General features: G+C 35.4%; 1 pseudogene; it reads right to left on the reverse strand.

Annotated features, from left to right (window-relative positions):
* Positions 1-16177: 16177 nt before the first annotated feature.
* LOC122115597 lies at positions 16178-16277 on the reverse strand (annotated as a pseudogene).
* Positions 16278-23405: the final 7128 nt, after the last annotated feature.

Below are 23405 nucleotides of genomic sequence, written 5' to 3' on the forward strand. Positions count from 1 at the left end.
TTTCTAGTATGACATCACAAATAGGAAATTAATATTTCACAAGTACCTTTTTTATTGTGAAAATACTGTAGAGAGGGATTAACTTACACGGGCAAGACAATGATTACATTTCTGAACAAGCATTGTAGCCTCCTATTTTGTATACCCCTCCCATCCCTTCCCATTTCTCCCCCACCTTCCTATCCAATCTCTCGGTCCCCTGACCAAATTTGTAAAGTTTGTTTTTTGACATAATGACTTGTATATCTCATTGTTGCAATGGGTCCACCTGTATCCCTATTTAAACGATTTTTTTTCCCTTCCCCTCCACAAATTATACCAACATCAAATACAGTGTAAGCAGGGGTTATACCGTGAGAGAGGGACTCTAACAGATGTTGGAGGGGATGTGGACAGAAGGGAACCTTACTGAATTATTTGTGGGAGTGTAAACTTGTTCAACCACTTTCAAAAGCAGTGTGGACGTTCCTCAAAAGACTCCACATGGAGCTCCCATAAGATCCAGCATTCTCACTTTTGGACATTTACCCAAATGATCACAAACAAGTCCACACTAAAGCTCCCAGCATGACTATGTTTACTGCAGCACTATTTACCATAGCTAAGATATAGAACCAACCCAGATTCCCCTCAGTAGATGAATAAATCAAGAAAATGTGGTATATATACACAATGGAATTCTATGCTTCCATCAGAAATAATGACAGTGCCCCATTTATTAGGAAATAAAAGGCTTGGGAAAAAATTATATTAAGTGAAATAAGCCAGGCCCAAAGAAACATAGGTCCCATGGTTTCCCTTATTTGCAATAACTAGTATATATCTGAGTCAAGCAGAAAAGATCAGATAAGTTGATGTTAGGGAAATGAACCCCAAGATAAGTATGAAAATGTTTTTTTCTTGCTGTTTGTCTATGCTTAAGTAAGCAGAAGAGCTACTTCCTCTGCTCTCAGGAGTCTGTGACATGTGCTTTCCACATGCACAAACACAATCCTCAGATAATCCTGAGGCCGGAACCTGCATCATTCTGCCCCTCCAACACAGACCCTGAGTCTTCACAGGGGTATTCTTGTGTGTTTGGTTGTCTACGGGCAGAGGCCTTCTAGCTGGGCTTCAGGCACAGAGCTGATACTTCCTGTCTGTTGGTTGCAGAGTGTAAGCTTTTCTTCCTGGCCAGGTTTTGAATTGAGATCCTTTCATCTTAAGATTCTAAGTAACTAGGATAAGAAACATGAACCACCACCAACTGGCTTGTTTTAGAAGCATTGGTTTTCATTCATTGCTTATTTTCCTGGAAGGTTGATCTAGACAGGTTGCTTGTACCTCATGATAAGGTGATTTGAATAATACCCTTTGCCTCTGGCATTTCTGAAACTCATTTTCTTAGTTGTAGGCAAATGAATTTGTTCTAAAGCCAATAGCATTTTCCTTCTGAGATGTTAGGTAGTTATTTAAATCTCGTATCCTTTCATTTTGCAAAGCAATAAGGATGTTTTTGTAAAACCCTACTTCTTGAGAGTATTATAGTTAGAAGTTATCATGTGCACACTTTCATATAGTCTCTCCTTTTATAAACTTATAAGATTGGGTGGAAGAATGATGTTGAATTATTTTGATAACCACTCTAGAGTTTTTAAGCTTTAATGCTTATTAACTCAAAGGGGGATTAAAAACATTCAGAATAATGGAATATGGCTACTACTTATTTGATGTATGTGGAAAGATGATCAGAATTCGTATGATTAATATATCTTCAAATTTCTAGTGGTAGACTGCTATGCTGCCTGGGAGGAGATATTGTTGATGCCAGGGCTTTGAAAGCTGGTAACCAAGCAAAATATCCGGGGAGAGCATTTATTAAGGATATAATTTCCAAGGCTCATAGAAAATATATTGAACTAGGATGCTAAGTGATGAATGACTGAGCACCAAATTTTGTTTATTTGCTTCTTTGTTCTGTGATATCCTAGGATTTGGACCTAGGTCCTGGGTGCTGTCCTTTAGTTTTTGTCTCAAGGCTAGTGCCCTACCAGTTGCAACACAGCTTCATATCCATATATTTGGTGGTTAATTGGAGATCAGTCTTACCAGATTTTGTCTTGGGGCTTGCTTCCAACATGATCCTCAGATATTAACCTCCTGAGTATGTAGGATTCTAGTTGTGAGCCACCAGAGCCCAAGTAGAATCACATTTTAAAAGTATTCTTTAGGTGAATCAGATGTGTCTGACTATTATTTTAGCACTTTGGTTCCAGGGGGTCATGTCAGATTTAGATGAAAATAAGAACTTTTCTTCTAGTAATCTGCAGTAAGCAATATCTATCTAATTTATTCCTATCTTCATTTCTGACCTTTTTCTTCATTGTACCTTTCCATTCTTACTTCACAAGCAAGCATGTCCGTGCTGTTTTCCTTTTCTGAAACAAGTCAGTTCCATTCCGATCAATAGGGGATGTACTTGCTGTTCTTACTGCCTGGAGTACCTGCTCCTACATAATTGCCTGGATGATGGCTCTCATAACAACTATCTCCTCTTCAGGGCAATCTCTTCCAATCCCCATTGTAAAGTTGTTGCTACAAAACCACCAATGTCATGTCTCTGATTTATAGAAATTATCATTATGATTTCTGGTTTTCTTTTCAGCATGAAATTGGCGAGGAGAGAACTGCATTCATTTCTGTTTCTCCAACACCTGTAATAGTGTCTAGTCCTTGGTGCTCAGAAACCTTACATGGAGATCAGCCTTCTCAAGCACAATTTATCCTAGGTCCTGGTCAGGACAGCTCTTCAAGCTGAAGTCTGGTGGCTAGTAGTCATTCCTCTCATTCTTTGTGCCTTTTGGTGTTTTTGAGTCCACTTCAGTGCAAAACCAGTGCCTAACACCTATTTGCTGCTATGGCAGAGGTGGTGTGACATCATAGAAGTTATGGCCATTGTTTTGGGTAGCTGTGTGAGGACACCCATCCCCACACAATTTCCCCAATATATGTGTCTCTTTTGCATAGGAGTGCATTCAACAATTCAGCAACCAAACTGTCACCCAGTTCCTGATACACACGTATTTGCTTTCCATTTCCTTTAGAAACAATAGAAGAATTCAAGACATGCTTTGAAGACTTGTCATTGAATTACTGAAACAGTGTATATAATTTTATGTATTTGTAAGTCTTTGTCCATCTCTCTTGAGCCCTTGCCATATTTCTATGTGTTTGCAGCTTGGGAAGGGAAATAACGTTTAATTCGGTTAATTCGGTTAGATCCTTTTGGAGGGAATGCCAAGTTTCCATCTGATGTTCTACAGATGGCCATCTTGGTACAGGAACTAAGTAGACTGTCACAAGATAAGAGGCTTGTCCTGATTTCTACTGACTTTCCTCTGGGGTCAGGGTGTGTGATCCACTGCATATGTGTCTCTTTGCTACACTGGAGGGCCCAGGCCTCCTCTGAAAATCTAAGGCCATGGGGTAAGAGATTAAAACTCAGAACCAAGCTTTCCACATCACTAAGATCACAGGCCTGGGTCTCATAGACTCAAATTATAGATGCTTTTTTATACATAGTGTAGTCAATTCCATTATATTCACTTCATAGATATATAAAAATATATTCATATGTTTGTTCATCTATTTATAATCAGTGTTAGATCTAGAAATGCACAAATATACATTTATATAATTATAATCAAATTAGATCACTACTTTCTCCAATAATATTTTACACTGTTTTGTGAAATAGTCAAGACTAAAAATTTAAGTGCCTTTGTAGTTTGAAAAATCATATTCAATCTTATTTATTATATAATATACTATATATAACATCAAGAAAATGGTCTTATGTGAGCAAGCCATTACATCATTGGGCTCTGAGAGATGACACTTTCTCCTTCACAATGGAGAATATGGAACTCTGAGAGCCAGGCAACTGTAACTGATAGCTCAAGCTAGCTCACTTGGCCTGTGGCCTAGGAACAAGAAAGATGTTCCTGTGTTGTTTTCAAAGTTCAAGTGACTCAGGTCTCAGACATGAGAGGTTTGAGTGCCTCACTTGATGCTGCAGACATTGGATCAGCATCAAACCACAAATCCAATGTTTCAGGCCTTTTTATATGAAGAAACCAAGGGGATCACAAGGCAACTCAGCAAGGTAAAACTATGACAGGAAACCTATTTAATCTTGTCATTGCCCACAGTAGAACCTTCTTCTGTGTGCTTTTATGTGTTTATACGGAGAAAATATGTACTGTGTACTTTTCAATCCACTCTATTACTCAATTTGAAGTGAACTCCCATTTCTATGTTTCAAAGATCCATTCTTTTTACCACCTCAGTGTTACAATGAGTCAGCCAGAACCCTGAAAGTGCCTTATAATATACTGAGCCTGGACTCAGGCTTATTGGAAATGCTGGTAATGGACCTGGTCCCTGAATACCTGAAAGGTGATCTCTTCTATGTTGGAAATTTCCTCCACCACTATAGAGAGTGAGGGACAATGGAAGAGTTGCTGGATGTTCTGGTTAAAAAGTGAGTGTTCCTCTTTCAAACTCAGAGCTATGAGACTCCCTGGCTGATTCTTGGAATACTTGGTACCTCTCTGATACTGTTTCACTGGGGTCTGATCACAGGAGCATGGCTTGAGACAACGAAATGCACTCCCCAGCTAATTCCTTAGGACTGACCTGCCAGAAAATTTCATTTTCCTTAGAAACTAGTGGAGCCTTAGCAGTTTGCTTGCTGAGAGAATAGGATTAGAAGAAATAGCCAGTGGTACCCAACATCCACCCTCACCTAGGAAATCACTATCATAGAGGCCTTTAAAGGAATATAGACAGTAGAAAGAATGCAACTTGAACTTGAATTTGGGGCCTGAGTGCTGTCCCATTCGCAGCACTCTACCATTTGAGCCCCAGGTCCAGTTCTGGCCTTTAGCTAGTTAATTGAATTTTACAAAGTAGACTGGGTTCAAACTGTGATCCTCAGATCTCATCCTCCTGATTAGTAGGATTAGAGGTACAAGGCATTGTGCATTTATTTGTACAGATGCTTATAAGCATCCTCACAGAATTTCCTTGAAATGGAATAGACATACCTCCACTTTTTGTCTGTCATGTTTACATTACCATGTGGGTCTTAGCCAGTCCCATGTGTGTCCTGTTAATTCAGAAAAGGAGAACATAGAGTTAACTTCCTTCTCTCATCCCATTGGTAAAGATCCTTCTACCATACCTGGGAAGATGAACAAGATGAAGATGTATGTGGACGTTGGCACAAAAAGAAGTTCAAACTGGGTATCTTTGAGGTTTCTGAATCAAAGTCAAATTTCTTCTTTGCACACCAGTTGTGATTTTCACCAGGGGGTTGAGGCTTGGCCTTTCAGTGGAGAGCAGATTACACAGTTAGGAATGTGGTTTTGTGGATTACAAGGAGGGCTGTGCATAGCAAGTCAGATCCAATGGGGAAACAACGTTCTCCTCCTATCACAGGGAGAATTTTAGAGGATTTTCTTTGAGAAATTCCTAGAAGTGGGTTGTGAGGAGCATCCTGCTTGCGGGAGTCTCTTCCCATTTCCCAACATGCAAGTCCCATGAGAAAAATGCTTTAGTACAAGGCTCAGGATGGAGAGGGCGGGCTTACATTTTCCTTATTACCAATCTGCCCACAGCATCATTTGCTCCATCTTCCCTATGTGGGTGGACTTCTACCCTGATTATTAGTATGAGCACGAGAATTATGACAGTCTGAAAGAACTTACACAGTATGTCAAGTTCAACATGCCTTCTTCATACTTGCTCCTCAGCTTACATATTCTTCTGTAGTAGCTGAAGAAATGCATGATCCATGAGACCAAGAAAAAGAGGAAGAAGTCCTTGCTTAAATGCCTCAGAACTGGTGAGTGGAGATGGAACCTGAGTCTCTAGGGATGGGCCTGATTGGCCAAGAGTCCTTAGTACTCCCCAGCTTGGCAAAATATCCTTTTATGGATATTCTTTACCATGTAATATCTGTTCTCCTTTTGAAAGAACTTGGAAGTAGCCACTCATTAGAAACACTCTACCTTTTTATAATCAGTGTTCAGCCAAACTCAAGTTCTAGAGCTTCCCCTACTAGATCCTCATGAAAGTTTATTCAGACCTTAACTTCTAGAATGTTAAGATTCTTGTACCTATTTCCATTCTCAGGTTTGAATCACTGTAGTGCAGCTCCTCCAGAACTGCAGAGAAAGAACTCATCAGTGATGTCGTCTATGGTGTCTGATGGAGATCAGAAGCAATCACTTATCTCCAGAAAGCATGTGAACAGAGAGTTTTATTCAATTTGTAGAAAGGCTCAAGCAGGTTTTGAATCCTGTGGACATCCCACTGTTTCTGAACCCCACATGTGATGCAGGTGTACCTGCACGTAGCACCAAGGAAGAAGGTGTTCCAGAATGTCTTCCAATGATGCTCACAATCCAGCTAGATCAGCTCCAAACCAGTCAAAAAGACACATCTTGATCTGCAGGGTAAATGTGTGCTAATGGAAAATGATCCCTGTCTATGTTCAGGAAAACCAATAAGAGAGGTCCAAAATCCAGAATCAGTTGAGGAAAGGGAATCTTTCCTCACAGAATACCCGGACCAATCTGTCCTTCTATGAGGGATACAATTTCCAATTGAGAAATTAGAATCTGTCCTTCCCTGGACTCAGGAAAAAAACCTGTCTTTAATGAGGAATTAGATCCCCTTGAGGACTTTGAGGCAGAATTTCTGCCTGGAGGCCACTTAGAGGCCAATCTAGATTTAGAGATTCCTTTCCTACTTCCTGGGAAAATCTTTATATTTCTTTTTGTTCTCATTATGTTAAAATTTTCATTCTATTTATTTTTCTAACTTTATTAAAATGTCAATGTTTTGATATATTCTTGAATTCATGAATCCTAAATATGTTTCTTTTTAAACCTAAAATCTGAAGCATTGTGCATACGTGTTCTGTTTGTGTGGGGGAAACAGAGTGACAGCGGGGTGTACAAGAGAGCCTACTGCATATAAAGGGAATTGTTAAATGCACAGGGAGCGGCAAGGAAGCCAGGTCATGCCTGCATGGGGTGATTAGTTGGCTACAAAAGTTCTAGGACATAGCAAATCAGATGTCCTAGAAAGCAATTCTGTCAATTGGGACAAATGCCACAATAATTATAGTGGTATGTGTTTCACTCTTCCAACAGTGAGTTCAAATCTGTATACATCTTCATTGTGCTTTTGGCAAATATGGAATAAAAATTTGGCTGCAATAACATAAAAAATCTACTTAGGACTGAAAATATTTGACAAAATATATAAGAAATATGTATATTCGAAAGTAAAAGCCATCATCAATAAAAAGAAGACTTGCGTAGATGAACAAGCAAAGAATCAGGAAGAAAAATAACAATTTAACATTCAAATGAAACAAAAGAACACTAGAAATCACAAATTAATTCAGTACTCAAGAATCTGCAGGAAATGCAAATATTTAAAAAAATAACCTATGACAAGTTTATGAAAATCCTGACTACATGGGAATCTACTGTTGTGAGTATAGTGGTTAAAGCCCAGACTGGACTGAAAGAACTGTACATATGTCATGTGTGTGTTATTCTAAATTTCAGGAAGAATAACATTAAGTGGACTGAGGCCAAGTAAGAAGCCAGATTCTATCTGAAATATAATCAGGATAATTTAGGGCTGGGGCATGACAAATTGGTAAGAACTCCATTTAGGAGACACAAGACATACAATTCAAACTCTAATATTATGGGTATTAAAGAAAAAAATCTATGACTTCAAGTAATTGGAATAATTGTAAGATTTGAATATTTGGTTGGAGAAAAAAAATCCATGAGAGAGATAGAGTGAACCCATGTTACAATGCTTTCTACATAAGTGATACTATTGTGTGGTACTCCAGACATAACAGAGTTACCTTGCAAATGAGCATGGATGTGCGTTTGGGCGATGGAAATATTTTACTTATAAAGGTGTAAATTAGATTTTTGGGGGTAGGTTGTAGTTCTTTATTACTTTGAGCCACAGTTCCAATTCTGATTTTCTGTTGGTTGTTTGGAGATAGGAGGTTCATGGATTTTCATGCCTAGGATGGCTTCAAAACATGATCGTCAGACCTCAGCCTCCCAAGTAACCAGGATACCAGGCATAAAACATCAATAATTTTTAAATAATTTAGTAAATTGTACTGTTACAGAAGTTATAAATTATCATTATAACCTGTGTATTATATATATATGTATATATCAATGCATACAGATAGAACTATTTTAGCATACTTTTGTATCTACAGTAGGTTTATGAAAAATCATCTTTTGTTGTAAAATAAAATGCAAACAAAAGTTAATAATGAGGAGCAAAACAAAGGAAATTGTCACATGTTTTTTGTTGTTGAATGGAATATGAATTGAGAGAATCAGTTTGGGAAAACCATCTTTAACAAAATGTATAATGACTATTAATTCCAATCCCTTTATTTGCCCATATTGTGCATCCTCACACATGAGTGTCAAAATCACACCACACTTTTTGCTTTTGTATTTAACTCACCTGTTATAATTTAGGGAATAGTTGAAGTAATCAAATAAATATTAAAATAATAGTAAGTGAGGTTATGAGTTAGAGCTGAAAATGATTTTAAATATGATAATAGCTAATTAAATTGCATTTTTCTTACTTTTACTCTATTGTCATGCTCCTCATTCCCACCTTAGGAAAGTACAATAAATTATGTATACAATTATGAAAAAAAATGTATTGAAACAATATCGGCACAGTGTGGTTTTAGCTTATTGACACCTGCAGGGGGTAGTGTGTTTTTGAGGACTTGAAGTGATGGAGATGAAGGGAGGAATGTGCTTATTCTGGAAAATTGACTAGAAGATTGCTCCCAGAAAGATAGTGATGAATTCTTCCAAAAGGTTACCATAAAATCAATTTCACAACCATTTTCACTGATACATTATACACCATAGCCAAGTTATGGAAACAGCCCGATACCCTTTTGTGGAGGGATGGTTGGAGAAAGTGTGGCACATATACACAAGTGGATTTCACCCATCCATTATGAAGATCATTACATTATTTGCAAAGAAATGGATAGATCTCATAATATGTTAAATAAACTAAGTCAGAGCCAGACACACAAATAACCCATGTTCTGTCGCATATTTGGAAGCTAGAACTTAATGCAAGTTTACACAACAGTATTAAACAAAGCATGCTATTTTCAGAGGAGTATTTAAAAGGTGTAATTTCTTTTTTTTTAAAATTTAATTTAATTTTATTTGTGAACATACTGTACAGAGTGGTTACAATTACATGGGCAGGATAATGCGTACATTTCTTACCAAGCATTGCAGCCTCCTCCTTTGTTTACCCTTCACCTCCCTTCCCAGCCTCCCCCCTCCCCCCAATCCCAATCCTTCTCCTTTCCCCCCTTCCCCCCCCACACCGACGTTGTAAAGCTCGTTTTGGACATGACAACTTGTACTTCTTATTGTTGCAACAGGTCCATAAAAGGTGTAATTTCTTATAAAATTGAAATTTATAAAATTGAAAGTAGGGTGAGGTTTGGAAGGGTGTGGGAAAGTTATGTAAAGATCCACTGTATTTATAAACTGATTTGTTGAATGGAATTTCCTTTGTACAACTATTTAAGATAATAAAAATATAATTAAAACAATGGAGACAACTGATCTTAAACTGCCTTCTCTTCAACCATGAGTCAATATAATAGTTTCCTCCTCAGAAATTTTCTTTGCATGTATTTTCCTTATGATGACAGAAAAGTGACCAATGCAATGAATATCAATACATCACATTGCACATCATAAAGATACAAAATATTAAAATCACAATAAAAAAACGTTAGATTTCATCACATGATAAAATAACAGGTAGAATGTATCAAATGCTGATTGATTGTTTTTCCAAGTAATTTACCTATGCTATCTAATTTCAACATCACAATAATCCCATAAAGTGGAACTAATTCCATTTTTACGTCTCAGATGATGATATGGAAGTCTTCAGAGTTGGAATTACTAGTACAACATTGCACACATGGTAAGTTTTAGCCTGATTCTCATCTCCCACTGTATCAAATAACTTCATTCTATTTTATGACTAAAATACCAGCACTTAGTAGACTAATTCTAGGAAAATTTCCCAGAATTATTGTGTACACTCTAATAATATTTCACTTTATCTTTGTTAGAAAATAGGTAACTGTAATATGAAAACTCCAAGTTCATAATCAATTTATACTTCCCTGATGAAAGGAACTGCTAAACTATAACGTTCTTGATTTCTAGCTCAAAATAGTAGAAATCATATTCTATCCCTTCACTCAACACTGCGCTGCCTGGGTACCCCATCTCTGTTTAACACAGTGTTATGGAAAGAATGACCTCCCCAATTCCTCATGGAAACAGACTGCAGGTCTTATGGACCAATCATTTCCACATCGTAGTTCACCTAAGTTGTTTACCATGAGAAATATTTTGATTTGTATTTATACCCAACATTTTGAGAGAAATGTGCTACTTTAAAATGCTATTAAAATAAGACTTAAAGAAAAATCACCTTTGACCCCAGCTAAATATTTTACTTTTCATATACCAAAAATGCAGTGTGATCTATCATTAATATTAGGAAGGACAGGTTAAAAATCATAGACACCAAGACCTAAGCATGAATTAAAGACTCTACAACTTGTGAATACAATTGGTTTAAAAAGACATCAATACTACTGCATTTTCTCAAAATTTCTTATGATTCAATTATAAACTATTAACACTTGAAAATAACTCATTTTCTTGGGAGTAGAACACAAAACACAAGATTAATCCTAATCTTTTTTAAAGAACTTCATTTATACTACAAATTCACCCCTATAACTACAAAGATTCTAAAAATAACAAGTACAGAGAAACAAAGGAAACAATTTAACTGCATCATCTACATTAAAAGGACTGTGTTAATATAAAACAAAGTTATACTAATAATTAGCTTACCAAATTCACTTACATTCTTTAATCCTATTTCATTTACTTTCATAAAAACTGGGTTTTCATTAAATGATGCATAAGAAAGCCTATATACCCACTTACACTTTCAGATCTTAACAATATTTATTTCAGAAATGTCTTTAGATCTATAGTCAATGAACTGAAATAATAATAAAATATTCAAAGTCTTTTCAGAAATTTCAAGTCTTCCTCTGGGATGTTATTTATATTGGAAAAGATATTCAAAAAATCGTATTTGTTAAAGTTGCCATAGTTACTCCCATAAAAGAGCCTTTAGTGAAAATACGTTTACATGTACAAAACAACTTCAAATACATCCACTATCTGGAAATGACACATGCTTTTTGTTTGTTTGTTTGTTTTTGAAAATAATATCTAAGAAGCATATCCACAATAAAGTTTTTCAGTCAATATGGTGGGATATGCAAACGTAATAAATATGGTTTTATCTCTTAGAATAGATATGATCTTACAAAGAAATATATTTTCACAGAAATACAGAATTAATCCACCTTGTGTTTCATGGGAATAACCAGAGAGTAATACCTGTTTGGTCTGGTCGGTCAAACTCACTCCATGAGAATATTTTAAAAGTATATCCAATTTAAGAGGTCAAATACATATTTTGTACTGACAGTCATCTTACAGCAATAACTTACTACCTAATTATGTCTGTATCTTCTCACCTAACATGTAATAAGAGCTGAAAGCAGTCCCTTTTATCTAACTTGAGTAAATGCATTAATTATGATGATGTTATTATTTGACAAGTAAAATATACAAAAGGGTGATTCCACTGAAAAGACATGACAGAACACTGATAAATAAAAATATTGCAACACAGTTAGCTCTTTTCAGCCTCACCCTGTCCACATTGGCAAGCAACATTGCAAAAGCACACACACACATATACACATACACACATGCGCACATGTACATACATATACATGCATGCTAAATTCAGGGTTTATTGTACAAAAAAGTTCAAATAAAATATTCGTGATTAGTACAAATGATAATTTGCCTTATTAAAAAATGATACACAATTCAGTCACAAAGGGTGTTTCATTTTACCTGCCTTCCCCATGTGACCACTTAATTTATTTTTAATTAATTAAATAAATAAGTAATGCATTCATTTCTTTGGTGGTAATAGGATCTTGAGGGCCTGGCTCTGTCTCAGAATTTAGTTTTTTTTAGTGTTCTCAAGCCTAGCATTTGACTGCTGTTGCCACAGCTCCATTTCTAGCTTTTGCTGGCTACTTTCAAATCAGAATTTAATGGGAATTTTTTGACTTGGTCTGGTTTCAAACCACAATCCTCAGATTTCATTTTTCTAATTACCTAGGATTAATGACATGAGCCACCAGTGTGGCTTCTACTTTTTCCTCTATATTCATCTAATGCACATACTTACATAGAAATTTAAAACTGAGTATGGAACCAAGATGTACAGTGATGACACTGTCCTGTCAGAAATTCAAGTTAGTAATTTAAATTTCTTAAGACCATACAGAAAAATACTATGATATAGTACAAGAGAATACACTATTGAACATATGAGCTTTAAGAGTTTTCTAATAGGTCAATTATTTATTGTTACCCAATATTAGAAAAAAAGTATAATGCAGAAGTAAAATAGCAGTCCTTTACATGACTACTTAAATTCCTTGTTTTTTTAAAAAAAAACACTAGTTTTCATCTAAAAAAGTAGTCCTATCTATTCTCTTCATGTGATTTTTATGACTGAAGGTGCTTAATGAGAAGTCAAAATGTATTAGTAATCCTTTGCTATCAATTAAATCTCACTTTTTCTTCTTGGAGAATATAATGATCAACACACTAGTTCAGAATCAGCAAGCAATAGTTCAGAATCGTGCTTACAGTGCAAGTAAATCACCAGTAAGTAATCCTCGATGCCATTTTCCACAAAGTTTTGTCATAGATATAATCGGCCTGCCTTCTCTAGCTGCTTTTCTAGCCTGGACCTATTTCTTTATTGTACAGAAAAAGTGTGATTTAACCGTTTTCAGTCAGATCTGCTCCTAGAATTATCAAAGATTTACATTCTTGTCTGTAATTTGGTCAGAGCTACGTCTCTTTATGTAGACTACTAAAATGTATTTACTAATTTCAAGTAAATACATAATTCTATTTCCATCTTTTTTAAAAAATAAAACTCTATTTGCTCTATAAATTAATCAGAGGCATGGATTTTGTGGCTAGCTAGGTCATTGCACATTGCAGTCTCTCTCTTCCTCTCTTTCATGGTTCTCATAGATAATAAAACTGCTCCATAATTATCCTAATTTTGCTTTTATATTTTGGTTGCATCATTTCACTTTCTGCTCTGTCATTTCCCAAATATTTTATATAGAAAGCATTATTTCATATTTTCTCATTCCTAAAAGAAGCTGCACACGAAGACACTACTGGTTCTCCTTTTCATTTGGTACCTTTGAATACGGAGGAACGTCTTTCATCTGCTCTCCATCAATTCTCTACTTTCCAGTTAGAATAATTTAAAATAATGAAAATGGAAAACGAGAAAATAAATCATGGTGAAAAAAACAGATGTAGAAAATTCACCGGATTTTTCTGACCAGTTCAACCAACGTGAACTATTGGCGAAATACATGGACACCTCATTTCCACTGTCACTGAAAGTTTCTGCTTAGGCAATTCTGATTAAGATGAAGAAAAAAATGAAAAAATGATGAATGGTATAAATTGCAAGAAAAAAATGGAGTAGGATCCAAGCAAATTTCTTCTTTGGGCTGCTGAAAATAATTGGCTTACTACAGTGCAGTGACTACTTTCCAAAAAGGCCACTCATGTGAATACTAGGGACGAGGATGAGTATATATCCCTTCATCGGGAAGCCTACAGTGGACACTTAGACATCGTCTGTGAGTTGGTGGCTCAAGCAGCAGATATTCATGCAATAACTGTAGATGGGTGGACACCGTTGCACAGTGATTATACATGGAATAATACTAGTGTGGCCATTTTCTTCATCATGATGCAGATACCAATGCCAAAACTAAAGGCCTTTTGAACACCTTGCACCTTGCTGCTGGGAATAGAGATTGGAAAGATATGTTGGATCTCCTTCTGTTGCACCATTTTATCAAACCAGGTCTGAAGAACAACTTGGAAGAAACTGCATTTGATATTTCCAAAAGGATAAGTATGTATCACTACCTCTTTGAAGTTGTGGAAGGCTGTACATATTGTTCTCTTAAGTTTAATGGTTCGGTTAAGTTTCTTTTTTTCCCTCTTTGTTTTTCTTTTTCTCTTTTTTTTTTTTTTGGAGTTTTTTTTTTATTAAGAAAATACCATACAGGAGAGTTACAATTACATGGACAAGGTAATGAGTATATTTCTTATGAAGCATTGTTGCCTCCTCCTTTGTTTTCCATTCCCATCCCTTCCCATCTCCCCCTCACACTCTCCTCCTGCCCTCCCACTACCACCCCCAAGCCAAAGGTGTAAAGTTCGTTTTTCGACATGACGTCTTGTACATCTCATTGTTGCAATGGATCCACCTGTATCTCTACTTAAACGGTTTGTTTTTTTTCCTTCTCCACCACAAATCATACCAACATCAAATACAGTGAAAACAGGGGTTATACCGTGGGAGGGAAATACAAAACAACAAAGAAATCATCTTAAAAATATAATAGAAACAATCGCAAGGAAAAAAAAGATTTGAATCTTTATCTTGGGGTTCATTTCACCTAACATCAACTTATCTGACCGTTTCTGCTTTTGTCAGACATATACTAGTTATTACAAATAAGGGAAACCATGGGACCTAGGTTTCCTTGGGCCTGGCTTAGTTCACTTAATATAATTGTTTCAAAGTCTTTCCATTTCCTAATAAATGGGGCAATGTCATTCTTTCTGGTGGAGGCATAGAATTCCATTGTGTATATATACCACATTTCCTTGATCCATTCATCTACTGAGGGGCATCAAACATGACCATACGAAAGCTACCAGAACAAATATATTTATTGCAGCATTATTTACTATAGCTAAGGTATCAATTAAGTTTCTTAAACTTCAAAATGCCAGTCCATTCTTTTGTTTGTTTGTTTGTTTTTCATTGTGAAAATGCCATACAGAGGGGTTACAATTGCATGAGCAAGAAAATGAAAACATTTCTTATCAAGCATTGTTGTCTCTTCCTTTGTTTCCGCTTCCCATCCTTTCTCATCTCCCCCCTCTCCCTGTCCTCCCACCCCAACCAAATTTGTAAAGTTCATTTTTTGACATAACTATTTGTACATCTCGTTGCAATGGGTCCACTTGTATCCCTATTTAAAGGTTTGTTTTTTTTTCCCTTCCCAGCCACAAATTATACCAACATCAAATACAGTGAAAGCAGGGGTTATGCCATGGGGGAGGGACATACAAATCAACAAAGAAATCATCTTATAAATATGTTCGAAACAATTGCATGAAAGTGCCAGTCCATTCTTTGTGTCCATAGAAAATATTTTCACAATCCAAATAACAGCAATATCTTCCTGTAAAAATTCTGGGGAATTCTTCCAAGTGAATTGTCTGATTTTGATGTTAAAGTATATTCAAGAGTTTGTTTTTGTATACATGTATAATGATTTCTGCAGTTTGTGATTTTTTTAAATCAGAAATAATTTGAATTTATCTGTTGAAATGAGTAGTACAAAAACTAAAGATATTTCTTGTGCTTGTCTGAAAAAGGATATTTTAAAATATTCTATATTCTGTGTTTGCATAATATCCATAATCTATTTCATTCTCTCCTAGATATAATTTGAATTCTACATTGTTTTGTAATACATAGGTTCATTAATAAATGTGTCCTGTAAGATTGCATTCCATATATAAAGTTAAAGATTCCTTTTTTTTTTCTAGGTCCTTATACTAGTATATTTCTTTGGGATAAAATGAGAATTTAACTAATTTCAAAAGTTTTGTAAAGGTTATGCTATGTAAAGGCATTTCTGAGGTGAAGATTTAATACACTGATATGAAACTAACCTTTAATTCTAGGACTTACATGTATTGTTACTCTTGTAATTATGTAATCAACTTTTTAACAACTGCTTTTCATTTCTTGCATCTGAAGAATGAAAAATATGGAATACTATACAAATTTTCATTTCATCCTTGTGCAAGTGCCATGTTAATCTCTGTATTGTTTTAATTTGTGTAGACGTGCTGCTGAAGCATGTAGTATCCTCTAAATTTAAGTAGTTAATGATGCAATCTTCATATAGGCTTATATCTTTGCGTGCCTATTTGTAACAAGGAAACCTTATTGTTCCTAACAATACTATTGATCATTTTCTCCTAAAATTGTGTATATAGTGGAAAAATTATATTGTTTCGTCGATTGCTCACATTTGCAATTTTTTTGTCACTGACTATTTTAAGTCTTTTTCATTTTAGATTTGATCATACTTTGAAGCATTTATAGCTAGGTCCAAAAGTGATGGCTTTTTCAAGTACTTATTTGTCCAACTGAGTTAGCTTTGTTGTGCTAATGGATCCAAAGTAAACCTTGCTTAAGAGCTACTTCTAAACTTCTCCAGCTTAAAATTTCTCAAATGAGGTCTTACTGGCACAAATGTCTACCTGACCCTTTAACCTTCTTCCATGTAGGAACAGACCAAGCAGAATATCTTACCCTGAAATCATACTTTGTCTTACTGGAAGAAAACTAACCTTAGTTACAAGGGATCATAGAGAGATGAACAGTTCAGACAGAACTGTTCAGACCAGAAGGTATTTTATCAAAATATAATTGTTTATGATACCTACCATTTCAAAAGTAGCTAAAGCCAAGAAGGTGAAAAATTGTTCACATGCATGATTACCTAATGTCATGGTCTGTCTACCTTCCAACCAGGAAGGAACTTACACTACTGTCTTTCTATCAACAAATATTTCCATAGCTCCAGGAGAAGTCCATGTGTTTCTCCTCGATATTAGGCCTTAAATTAGTAATGCTTTAATCACAGTGTTTCCTCTTGTCTCCAGACTGTAAATCCACAAATGGTAAAACTTTAGGTCTAGCTCTACGAAATACTGTGGTAGAGATAATGCAATATTACTTTAAAACAAAGTTGTCTTTAATACCCTAACCACCACAGAACAATGTAAAACATGTGCTGTTTTTTTATTATATTATACATAGATATATATTTTATTTTATATTTGCTGATTTTATATTTCACACAGTGAAACTTACTAGAATTAATTGATAATTTGATAAATAAATTGATAATTATTTATTCCAATGAATAGAATTGGAATATAAATAATTAGGTTTAGGGCTGGGAAGGTGGCTCAGTGGTAGAGCGCTTGCCTTGCATAACTGAGGCCCTGGATTCGATTCCTCATCACCACATAAGCAAAAAGAAAAAAGCCAGAAGTGGCGCTGTGGCTCAAGTGGTTTGACCGCTAGCCTTGAGCTGAAGAGCTGAGGGACAGCACCCAGGCCCAGAGTTCAGGCCCCACGACCGGAACACCCCCACAAAAAAAATAAATAAAATAAAAAATAAATAATTAGGTTTAGAATATATATCGGAATATAAAAAGTATCGATGTAATGTCTTGAGTATAATCTTGTGATACCTTCTAAGTGTTCTTGGTCTTCTGAATTCACATGGTAAAAAAATGTTGTTTTCCTCTAATCTATAAGGGATTTTAGTCTGCTGCCCTGTTCATGGTTTTACCTCGCTGGTCCCAAAATGTTTTTCTCCATATTTCTGAAGCATTCCTGCTGATTATACCCAAATTTTGCTGATATGATCTCTAAAAGATATTATTCTTCTGCAGGACCCATGGGTCCTAGGATCCCAGGTCCCAGTTACCTGCATCATCAGATAACAGGTGCAAGACTTCTCACCTAGGCCCATACAACATGCCAACAGAATGTAATTGAAGACCCATCTTAATTTCTCATTTCCTATAATATTTTAGGGCCTCAATTCTTTGAGAAGAAGGAATTAGCAGTAAGCAATTGTGAAATGCAAGGGAACTTAAAATGAAGGATGAGATCATAAAATCTGAGAGAAAGTACTGTAATTCAAATTTTCAATTTACAGATGACCAGACCATATCAGTGAACAACATCACAAAGTGTCACAAAATTATTTTTAATACCCCTCCCCTAATGATTAATGAAAGATTTCAGTCCAGCATTAGTGGGCCCAGAAAATATTACCTGGAAAAATAGATCTGTAATTGGTCTAACCAGGCCCGGAAAACTTGACTTAGAGGTCAAATGTAATCCAGAAAAACATTAATTGTGAAGATCCTTAGTGCTTCAAAACTTTGGTACTCCAGTAAAACTTGGTTCTGTGGTATAAAATGTTGTCATTCTCAAAACATTTAATCTCCTAAAAGTGTATTTTTTTTCAAATAAACTTTTAAATATCACAATCGCCAAAATAACATTTGACAAATAGATGATACTCAGTGACATTATAAGCTTTTCAAGTGTAGGGAGCAAGTTACAATAGAGTTGATTTATTTACCCAACACTAATGCCATTGTTTCAACCACTCATTAAAGTGTAGAAATAATACCACCCACCATTTGTGTTGTTCAGTAGGTGCCTTCCAGAAATATGTTAAATAGATCAACCTCCCAAATTTCAAACGCAAACATAAACTAATAAAGTAAATTTCATCACTTAATAAGGTACATTTTAAAAAGCCACAAAGAGTTGCCTTATCATACGTTGTTTTATGTTTTCCCTATAAGTCTAACATAGTAAGTCTTGAATATAGATACTCATCAGAGATGTGACAAACATAAAATCTGTCTTCTATTTCTATCACATTCCTCTATAGTAGTAAATTTTAATTTTCTTCTTTTTCCAAAACTTATAGGTAGTAGAAAATATTATCCCATAGAAAGTAAAATAATCACACACCATTGTACATAGACATTTATAAAAACTGATAGTTAGGAATACATTCTAAGCCATTTTTAAACTTTCTTGTTGACTAAAGATTAATCTTTCAAATGAATGAGAATAAAATCAAGTCTAGGGGCTTCACATCTCCAGTCTTGCACATTATTATTGCAGATGAACAAATTATGGAAATGTAAGTTGACATAAGTTCAAGTATATACAGGATTGAATCTCCAAAGAATGAAAACAAACCTTTCAAAATATTAACAGACAGTTTAACAGAACGATTATCAGGAAGTTGAAAGCAGAGAGGAATAATAGTAAAGACATAGAATGAATGAAAGACATAGAATGAACAAGGGACAAGTACAGCTAGAATAGTCAATGTACACATATGATAAAGGAAGTGGTAAATCTGAAATAAATCTTGGAGAAGGGGTTGATTGACAATGATAGAAGGAGTGAATCTGATCCAGGGGCATTGGACAATTAAATGGACATATTTAATTGTAACACACTTGCACAACCTTTTGAAATTCAGTTAAAGAACACACAAAAATCACAACCAAACAGCAATCTTTAGAGAGTATGAGCATGACCTCTCAAAAATTTAAGCTGTTAATGGAAGGCAGTTTTGGGAAAAGCAAACAAAGATATTCAAAGAGGGAAGTTTACGGTAGGTGAGAATTTTGAACAGATTTAAATAGATTGTCTAAAGTTATAAATCACCTACATCTGCTGCAAATACTATCTTTCTTCTGTGAGTTCTCTTTGTCTGAAGTGGACACTCCAGTACTGAGACATACTTGATAGCTTGTGAAGATAGAATGAAATAAACAAGATCAAGGACCCGTTACTACACTGGAGAGAAAACAATTCTCTATGTTTTCTTTCATCTCTCTTCACTACTCTCTCTTCATACTTTTAAGTCAATGATTTTGAATTATATATTTCCTTCTTTGTACTGACAAAGTAATTGGTCAAAGTAATTCACTAAATATTATTTTCAATTTTTTTCTTTTTTTTTCTTTTCTTTTTTGTCGGTGGTGGGGCTTAAACTCTGAGCCTGAACGCTGTCCCTGAGCTCTTCACCTCAAGGCAAGCACTCTACCACTTGAGCCACAGCACTACTTCCGGCTTTTTTCTTTTTACTTATGTGGTGCTGAGGAATCGAACCCAGGGCCTCATGAATGCAAGGCAAGCGCTCTACCACTGAGCCACCTTCCAGGACCCATTTATTTGTTTGTTTTTGTTGGTCATGGGGCCTGAAGTCTGGGCTTAGGCACTGTCCCTCAGCTATTCAGTTCAAGAATAGCAATCCACCACTGGAGCCACAGTGCCACTTTTGGCTTTTTTTTTTCTGCTTATGTGGTGCTGAGGAATTGAACCCAGGCCCTCATGCATGCAAAGTAAGCACTAAACTATTGAGCAACCTTCCTAAACCTACTATATTATTTATTGTGTATTTATTTTACATTTTTTTTTGGGGGGGGTCCGGTTGTGGAGCCTAAGCTCTGGGCCTGGGTGCTATCCCTAAGATCTTCAGCTCAAGGCTAGCACTCTACCACTTGAGCCACATCGCCACTTCCAGCTTTTTTCTTTTTGCTTATGTGGTGCTGAGGAATCGAACCCAGGGCTTCAGGCATGCAAGGCAAGCGCTGTACCACTGAGCCACCTTCCCAGCCCGCATTTTTTTCTATCATGCTGCTTACTTATTCAAGCGAGTCCAATAAACTTCCCCCTTGCACTTGTTGCCATGAAAACCTAACATTTATGTTAATCAGGACAAACTCTAATGTAAAACTTTGTCTCCATAAAACCAGTCCAAGAATCTGTGATCACAAATATATGGCTATTCTTTTTTCTTTTACCTTGAAAATCTTCTGTGTCTAAAGTGCCAACAAAAATAAGTACTCCAACACTTTTTGGTTCAATCATTTCTAACTCAAAGTTATATTTTGCTAACAAGATACTTAGGGGAAACTGAAGAATACTCCATTTTATCTTCTCTCTTTAGATTCTCCTTAGATATCATATCAGGAACAGCGAAGTCATTTTTGCAAAATTATTTCAATAGATTATTTTTCTCTTAGTCTTGCATTTGCTCAACAAGATGAATGGGGGAGAATAGAGTTAAATCACCCATGCCTTGGATGACAGTGTCTGTTACAAAGGACAATGCTTGCATGTTCTACTTCTATGTCCTCTTAACTCTTGCCTGGTATCCAATTAATCACAGCTTCTTGGCTTCAAGTCTAGTGAAGCTGAAGCACTATAAGGCCTTCCCCACTGCTAAACCTTCATGGTTTCTCCTTTAAAACTCTTTTAAGTTGCATCATTTGGATGTGGAATTTATTTTGATATTCCATTCAATCAGTTCTGCATTGTAGTGAGCCAAATTGGCTCTATAAAATCACTTTAGGTAGCACAAATATTAAGACAATCTATGTCAAAAAGTTTTGATCTCCCTCCACTGATGAAGCCAATACACTTAGCTAGGGCTTCTAAGAACACTGTTTTCTAAGCTTTTCCATTTGCTCAATTATTTTGTGACCCCCAAACTTTTAGGCTTTTGTACTAAGAGACGTTTTCACTATCTCATGATAATAAGGGTATTATTTTTTGTGAGCCACTTTGAAATGTGAAATCACTGGTGTGAAGTATCTAATCAGATTTTTTTCTGTGTTTCAGTGCTTCACATGCAAAGACCTCATGGAAAGTATTATAAACAGAAATGTGTAAGCCCAATGCCTTCTTTCCTTGTGGAGGGCACTTTGTCCCTAAATATTTTGACCCAAATTATCTTTTTCAAAGAATTACTGTTTGTTAAGTAAAGGCCAATTCACAAATTTTGATGTCTTTTTTTTTTTAAGAACTTTGAATTTAAATTCCACTACAACCTTGTTTCACACAGTGAGAGTATATTTCCCGGGTAAGGACAATTCTCACGGAAACTTACAGGATTTATAGGAAGGTTTCTTAAGTTTGTTTGTTTAGTGTGAAAATGAGCCATCTTCACCCACATTGCTTCCTCTCCACTAAGTCTCCATGGATTTCTTTGCACGAAAGCCTATTTTCCCAGGCAATTTTAAATTTTCTTCATAAGCTAAGTTGTTAAAAATTAAAATTTACCTGTCACAATTTTAAAACTCTTTTGAAATTCCTTTATCAGAACCACGAATTCACCAATCCTAATTCCACCTTGACCATCAAAAACAGTTACCATGTTGTTTTCACAATATAGTGTCCATGCAACTAATATTTTCCAGTGGCTTTGTTATGCATACATATGACCATATAAGATGATACTGAGCAAAATTAACTCTAAGATATGGAATCAGAGATTTTTATTTGCAGTTGTTGTTTTAAATGTATTAAGTGATTTCTATATTCTTTGGGTTTTCCCCTATGGTTTATCCCTTGCTGTATTTGACTTTGTACCCTGTGCATTATGTATACATTTATCTTAATTAGGGAAGGGAAGAGGAACAAGAAAATGGCGACACAAAGGACAAAGTGCAAACCAATGCATTAGTAATACTCACAAGACAATATGTTGGAAATATACATTACAACTAGTGAGGGATATTGAGGTGAGAAAAATTGTTAGAAAAATGAGGGAGGGGATAACAAATTTAAAAAGTTATTTATTCACTACCTTACAGTTACTGTAACCCCACTGTACATCACTTTGACAATAAAATTAAATTTAAAAAGTAAGCTGCATAAAATAAAATTTCACTGTATTTGTATAGTGTTATTATTTATATAGTAACTTTTAAAAATCATTACTCTTTGGCATCTAATTTGAATTAATCACTCCTTCTTTATCAGAGGGTCATCAACTCGAATGTTATCCAGCTAGACAATATTGTCACAATATACTTGGCAATATTTTGAAAAAAGAATAAATTTAGTACTTTTACACACATAAAACCGAAAAAAGTTTAATTCTATGGAAACCCATAACTTTTAAAAGTAAATAAGTTGTTAAGAGAACAGAATATATGTGTTCTTCAAAATTCCTATGACTAATAACTACTCATTTTCAAATTCTGACCGTTCCATACCTGAGAAATTCAAAACAATACCTGTTTGCATGTTATGTAATTCTTCAATAGATGCAGTTTCCAATGAGGTGTTACAGATTGAGAAGTCAAAAGAAAAATAACCACAATTGGTAGAGCATAAAACTATGAAGCATCTGTGATAATTATTCAAGAGTAAGCAATCCCAACATTTATGCCATAAAGTCATCCTAGCCCAACAAATTCCAACTTGTAAGGTACACCTGAAAATTCCCTTATTTCACATCATGAATAGCTTTTCTTTATTGTAAAAAATACTACACCTCTGCTAATGTGATGTCCTCATTGTTTTGGAAAGAACCCCAATAAACTGGGCTGCATCATTTTTACCCCAATGGTATTCTT

The sequence above is a fragment of the Dipodomys spectabilis genome, unplaced genomic scaffold (genome assembly GCF_019054845.1).
Source record: "Dipodomys spectabilis isolate Male_0828 unplaced genomic scaffold, ASM1905484v1 ptg000121l, whole genome shotgun sequence".
Classification (NCBI taxonomy): domain Eukaryota; kingdom Metazoa; phylum Chordata; class Mammalia; order Rodentia; family Heteromyidae; genus Dipodomys; species Dipodomys spectabilis.